Source organism: Tupaia chinensis, unplaced genomic scaffold (assembly GCF_000334495.1).
Source record: "Tupaia chinensis unplaced genomic scaffold, TupChi_1.0 Scaffold000416_1, whole genome shotgun sequence".
Classification (NCBI taxonomy): domain Eukaryota; kingdom Metazoa; phylum Chordata; class Mammalia; order Scandentia; family Tupaiidae; genus Tupaia; species Tupaia belangeri.
Genome location: NW_006159921.1, coordinates 3,533,250 through 3,539,899, shown reverse-complemented (window position 1 = coordinate 3,539,899; position 6,650 = coordinate 3,533,250). Strand labels below are relative to the sequence as shown.

Sequence of the window (6,650 nt, the reverse complement as noted above, 5' to 3'; positions counted from 1 at the left end):
CCAGCGGTTTTTTTTTTTTTTTTTTTTTTTTTTTTTTTTTAGAGGTTTTTGCTATAGGGCACGTGTGTTCACCAGAAAGACAGAGAAGACATAGAGACAGAAAGCGAGAAATTACCCCCCAGGGGGGATGGCCATGCTGCAATCCCTTCTCCATTCTCCTCTGGGATCTTGGGCATGCACACACATGCGCCCGGCATGAGTTTAAGTCACCAGGTCCGGGACTCGAACAGTGGTCAACTACAAGGGAGTCTAGTGACATAGCCATTATACCAACTGCTGGTCTCCCGTGACATTCTTTTAATAGAATATAGATGACTCTTGCAAGACCAAGTTACGACATGATTCTGACTTCTGCCTTTTTGCCTTCTTTTGCTCTCTTGCTTACTTGCTCTTCTGGGAGCGAGCCTCCATGTTATGAACTGCCCTATGGAGAAGGGAAGCCTCCAGCCATCAGCCAGTGAGACTGGAAGCAGGCCCTTCCCCAGCTGAGCCTGGAGATGACAACAGCCCCAGCTGTAACCCCAGCATCAGAGACTACAAGTCAGAGGAGTGAGCCATACACATACCCAGACCTGTGTTGTGACACATTTGCTGCTTTGACCACTGTGTTTGGGAGGCATGTAGGACAGCGGCATAGATCACAATACAGATGGCTAATATGACATCCTATTGAACATCTCTGCCATGATTCTAAGGGAAAAAAAGATGAATGGGGTCCACTCTATACCCTCTAGATATTCTCAACTTGTGAGTCAGCTAGTAAAAACAGAATAATATGGGACTAGCAAGTGGCATGGTGGTTAAAGTGCTGGATTTCCACATGGCCAACTGAGGTTCGAGTCTCAGACCTGGTGGGTTGAAAAATCACAACAAATAAACAGATAACTAACTAAATAAGTGGTTTTTTTTAAAAAAAATCAATATAATTCACCTAAATAAATATTAGAGAAAGTTATTATTTGGAGTACACAATGAATAGGAATGTATCTGTCAAAGCAAGTCACATAGCCAAACCCAAAGCAAAGGGGAGAGGAAATATGCTCTTTTGGTGGGAGGAACAGCAAAGTCACACGTGATTCTCATTCCTTCGTTATACTTATTCCACCCCCAAATATTCTACAATAAACATTTCTATATTTAAATAAGGACAACTGTGCGACGCGGCATAGACCGTGGGGCCACAGTAAAGCCTGATGTTCTGCGGGGTTGACTCACACTGGAAGGTCCCAAGTCCACACCTGCAGACCTCCCTAAGGGTATATAGCATGTGTGTGCCTATGATCCGGGTTTGGCTGAAACTAGGGGCGATCGTGCTAGGACCCTGATGGCTCTTTCTCCCTGTTTCTCACTTTCTCTCAGAAGAAATAAATAAATAAATACATGAGAAGGGCTCTTGAAAGAAAGGAGAAGTGATTTCTAGCTGAGAGAGCCAGAGAAGGTCTCTAAAAGCAGGTAACATGAAGCTGACATTGAAGAATAAGAAAATTAGAAATTCTTCAGCAAAGAAGTATGATCAGGGCATTTTACATCCAGAAAACAGACTAAGCCACTAGTCCAGGAGTGAGGATTGCCTTAAAACAATTCTAACAGTGCACCGGAAGGTAAGTGGTAGGTAAGTGACCCGGAACGGTGAATTCACCTTGTTAAGAGCAGAGGAGGGAGGAAACAGGAATTATTCTGGTCTAAAATGTCAGTGAATAAAAAAGGACTTCAAGAGCCAATGAACCCTTATTTTATGAAATTAAACCATATAGAATTGCTAAGAGTTGGTCCACCTAGAGAAAAAGCAATCTCATATGATTCAACTTAATACCAAGGAGGAAATCGAATCCAAAGAGAGAGAGAGTGATTTCCACACAGACTCAGAGAAAGTGCAATGACAGAGCCAGGTCATGGCCAGTTGACATCTCAAGAATATGGAAAGGAAGATAGAGGCGACAAGTGTGAGCTTCCCACGCAATTAGTTTAGATAAAGGCAGGTTTGTCAAGGAGCATCTTAGCGCTTCAGAAAGGCCAGCCTGGGAGGAGTTTATTCTGTGCATACTGCTGACCCCCTTAACTGGGAGCCAGCCCCATAGCCCAGCGATAAGCCCTGTGTATAGGGAGCTGGATCCCATACGGCCAACTGTGCTTCAAGTCCCAGTTCTAGTGGTTTGAAAAACACACTAAGCAGGTGTGCATGAGTGCCCCAAATCCTGACAGGATGGAGAAATGGAGCAGAAAGCATTGCAAAATGGCCATGCCTATTTGGAGAATGCTTTACCCCCTCTCTTTGTCTTCCACATCCTCTGGCAACAAAAAATAATAATAATACATCATATTCATTATCATTATCACTAAAGCAGGTGCCTTTGGCTTTGACCTGCTGCAGATAGGCATGAGGGGAGCAGCCTCTTGGAAGTGCCCCAGGGGCAGAGGCAGTGCTCCACGCCTCTCTGTGGTATCCACGGGCTATAACACAATTCCTGATGGTTGTTCCATCACATTTGCCAAATCCAATGCATCTGTGTCTTCGCCCCTACCCTCCCACTCCATGGGGCTTTGGTCAACTATAACCCCTTCCTCCTGCTCTCCTAGGGTCAGAAGAAGTCTCCCCGGTCTTGCTCTATAACTTTTATTCTAGTTAAGAAGCTTTGGGTGGCAGGGGGTGGAGCCAAGAGGAGCAAGGGTAGCCATCAAGGGGCCCTGACGTTCAGGGGTGGCTCCACTGAGCCACTTTTTGTATCGCATTTAGAAAACACAGGTTTTTATAAGAAAACAAGGGGGCAAATCCATCCCTATCCAGGGGGGATTTGGGAGCAAGCATTAGCCTCCTAAGAGGGTTCACAAGTTTATACTTAGTCTCTCCCTCTTGCTCTCTCTCGCTAACACACACACACGCACACCCACACACACCCCTTTCGTATCAAGCACCAGGTTGAGCAGGTCAGGGAGGAATGGCACCATTGTTCCCTGTTTATGCCTGCTTTTCAAGAGGCTGCCCCAGAAAGTGCCTTCTCTACCCTTCCCCTACCTGAAAATAAGATTAGAACTTGCCCTTGATTTTGCCCCAGGACCAGTCCAGCTCACAGTGCTCACAGCAGGGCCATTCAACACACACTAATCATTTCTTCCTATCTTCCCATGAGATTATAATACTCTGGGCTCTGGCTCCTGGTACAGCCTGACTGTGTTAGGCCCCGACACTCCCCAGCCACTGCGAAATACCCTGGAAAAAACAGGTCCTGGAAGAAAAGATCTCCTTAAGGAGCTGCAGCCTCAAACTCCTATTTCACCGGTTATTGGCAGGGATGGGGGGAGGGACTACAGGGACTGAGTAGATGTGGGAGGAAGAGGATCTGGAAGTTCCCCTTGTAGGTCCTCTGCGCATTGCAGGAGACCTCTGCCTTATTGCAGGCTGCTCGTGGGAGGACTCCAATGAGGCCCTTGAAAATTCCTCCTCCCCTTGGCAGGTCCAGGGTAAGAACCCAGCAAAGCCCCAGTCACTCAGGAGTCTTGGCTACAAAGTCATCAAGCCTCTCCTACAGAGGAGTTTCTCAGTTCCACCTCTTGTTCTCCCAGGAAGAGGAGACTGCCCACCTCTGAGTTACCTCCAACCAAGCTTCAGGCTTGAGACTCGCTTGCCTCTCTCTCTCTTCCAGCTCTTGTTTCCACCAAACAGAGCTCCTCCTGAATGTGGCCTGGAAGCACTAAAGCCTCAGAGGAGAGGTTGCTTCTCTGATTCTTTCCAGCTGTCAGAAAGGCCAGCTAAGAATAACCGCACCCAAAATAGCAGTTGAGATGATTTAGGTGCGGCCCAGCCTAGAGCCAGGTGGATAGACTAGATGACCTTTGAGGGGTCCTTCTACCTCTTAGACACCTCATTCATTTAATTAAAATTTACTGAACACCTACTATGTGCCAGGTATTATGCTAGGTGCTGGGCATGCAACGATAAATAAGATGTATGGAGCTCTCAACTCAGTGAGTAAGCCAGAGCTCCACCTCTGCCCCACCCTTCCCCTGTGGCAGTCTGAAGCAGTGGGTTCTGCCCATGCACCCATGACACTGTGTGTAGGCCTCTGGACCAGCGCATACTCACCCTCTCTTCATCCCTCTCCTATAGGATTCTGAAACCTGGACACAAGAATCATTTTTATATCCCCAGAACTGGATAAATCACCTGGCTCACTCTTGATACAGAATAAAGATAAGTGGATAGCAGGACCAGCAGATGGCATAATGGTTACATCGCTAGACACTCTCACATAGTCAATGGCGGTTCGATTCCTGGATCTGGCAGCTTAAAACTCACACCAGGTGCATGTGCGTGCATGCCCAAAATACTGAGAGGAGAAGGAACTGCAGGATGGCCATATCTCCTGGGGGTGATTTCATGCTTTCTGTCTCTCTGTCTCTCTGGTGAGTGCACTCACGCTATAGCAAAAATTTCTCTAAAACAAAAAGAAAACAAAAAGAAAAGTGGGTAGGTAGATAGGTGGGTGAATGGGCAGAAAAATGATTGACTTAGGAATTTCTTAGTATCTTGTGTAGATGAATAAGCATCTCAGGGAATCTAAGAATTTCCAAAGCCAGCCCTAGAGTAGCTCACGATATATTTTTTTTTTTTTAATTTGCTATAGGGCCTGTGCACTTGCCAGACAGTGAAAGAGAGTGAGTGAAAAAGCATGCCCCCCAGGGAAAATGACCACACCTCAGTCCCTTCTCCTCTATTCTCCTCTCAGGATTTTGGGCACACATGCATATGTGCCCAGTGTGTTTTTCAAGCCACCAGGTGTAGGACTTGAACTGCACAGTAAGTAATATGGTATCCAGCTGCTTTAACTACCATGCCACCCAGATAGCTCAAGAGGATCACATTGGAGTCATGTTGCCATCTTTCCCAGAACCTCCAATGGCTTTCCATCACCTACACAATAAAACCCCAGCTCCTTAGCAGGGCATTCCGGACCCTACACAAAATCCAATGTGCCGCCCCAGTGGCCTCCCTGCCAATGTACCACCTTCTACTGTAAGAATTTTGTCTTCCTTTCTCCCCCTTTCAATCTGCCCATTGTTGTGAGGTCATGAAAAACTGCTTCAATTACTAGCTAATTTTTAAAAATAAATGTAAAAATATGTGTTTAATATGATAACCACAGCTATAGCGAAGTCACATCCAGGAAAAAGCTGGCAAGAACAGCCAACAACATGCCAACAAAACTCAAGTTGATGGTATGGAAATGTGAGTAATAGTTCTCCTTCTGTTTCCTACACGGTTTCTGATGTAGTCCTGTTGCCTAGATCATTAGATTCAGCCAAACATCCACAGTGGGATGGGAACTAAGCCCTTTTAAACTTTGCATCACTATCACAGCCAAAACAAATACTATCCCCTTCAAGTGACTTCCCTGACTACTCCCACAGTCCCATCCCCATATGACACAGAATCTTCCCATCTGTCCTCCAGAGTCCTTCACTTACATCTATGAGATGAGATACTGGGGCCTATCGTTTTTCTTGTTCATGACACAGTGCAAGCGTATGCATGTAAGAGAGAGGGTGGGGTAGGGGGGACAGAGAGAAAGTGACGATCACCCTCCACAGGTCTGGTCATACCACCATCCCCTTCCTCCAGTCCAGTCCTCTAGCCCTCAGAGCTGGGCCCAGCATGTTTTAGGCTGGTAGAGCCAGAGATTCAAACCTGGTACCTTGTAGGATCCAGCTTCTCCTCAGCAGTGCATTATCTCTGTGTCACAGAGCTGGTCCTCACAGACGATTTTATACATATTTACCTCCAGCTTTAGGAAGGACATTATTTTTGAATCAATAAATGAAAGATGGTCATATTTGCAGGCTGCACGAAAGTTAGAAAATATAAATTATTACATTCTTATTATGACTTCTCAACCCTTTTCAAATGTCCTTCCCACCAAATCCCAGGCTATTATTTGGCAAGCATTTCTAAGACCAAAATGTAGAGGCCTTCAGGGTAGGGACTGTCAAGATCCAGATCTACTGACACACATTGGCCTTGAAAACAAGTAAACTCAGCCACTTAGGCAATTAATTTGTGGGAAATACGAAAACTAACTCTTGGTTGCAAGTTTTACACTTACCTGTGGGATTTGCTCATTCAGCCAGTTGTATGAAGAATTAAATATGCCAGTGCTACTGACAACAATAAGAAAATGGGCCTTCACTCCCAACTGAGTCTACAGAATTATCCATCAGACTCACACAGGTACAGCATAATTGGTGGAGGATTATTTGTTTGAACTTGCAAACTGGATTTCTTAAATGTTTGAGCTGGTGCTAGAAGTGTTTTCAAAGTGCCTGCATACTCGTCTTAAACACACACATTATTAAGGGATTTCATTTGACATTTAACAATTTTGTATATTAATATTCCCCTCTTTCCCCTAAATGGCCTAATCCGTCTAAATCCACAGCATCAAAAGTCATTATACAAAAAGAACAAGATGTTGCCAGAGCCACTGTGGCCCAGCATTAAATTTGCGTGAGCTGGGATGATTCAGGCAGATTTATATCCTGTTATTTCCTGAACACAGAGCAAAACCTCACAGGTTCAAAACTATGAAAGCATTTGTCTGAGCAGTCTCACTTCATCACTCTGAAACGGATGGAGTTTCTGCCATCTGCTTCAGCAG

The 6,650-nt window shown here is 45.3% G+C and overlaps 1 long non-coding RNA gene across 2 annotated transcripts in view; it reads right to left on the bottom strand.

The window, feature by feature from the left end:
* Positions 1-6,650, bottom strand: part of LOC114008921 (uncharacterized) — a 145,586-nt gene that overhangs the window by 6,651 nt on the left and 132,285 nt on the right. For both annotated transcript variants that reach the window (XR_003550406.1, XR_003550405.1), the window contains exon 3: positions 5,691-5,836. This is a non-coding gene — a long non-coding RNA (uncharacterized LOC114008921). The remainder of the gene's footprint in view (positions 1-5,690; positions 5,837-6,650) is intronic.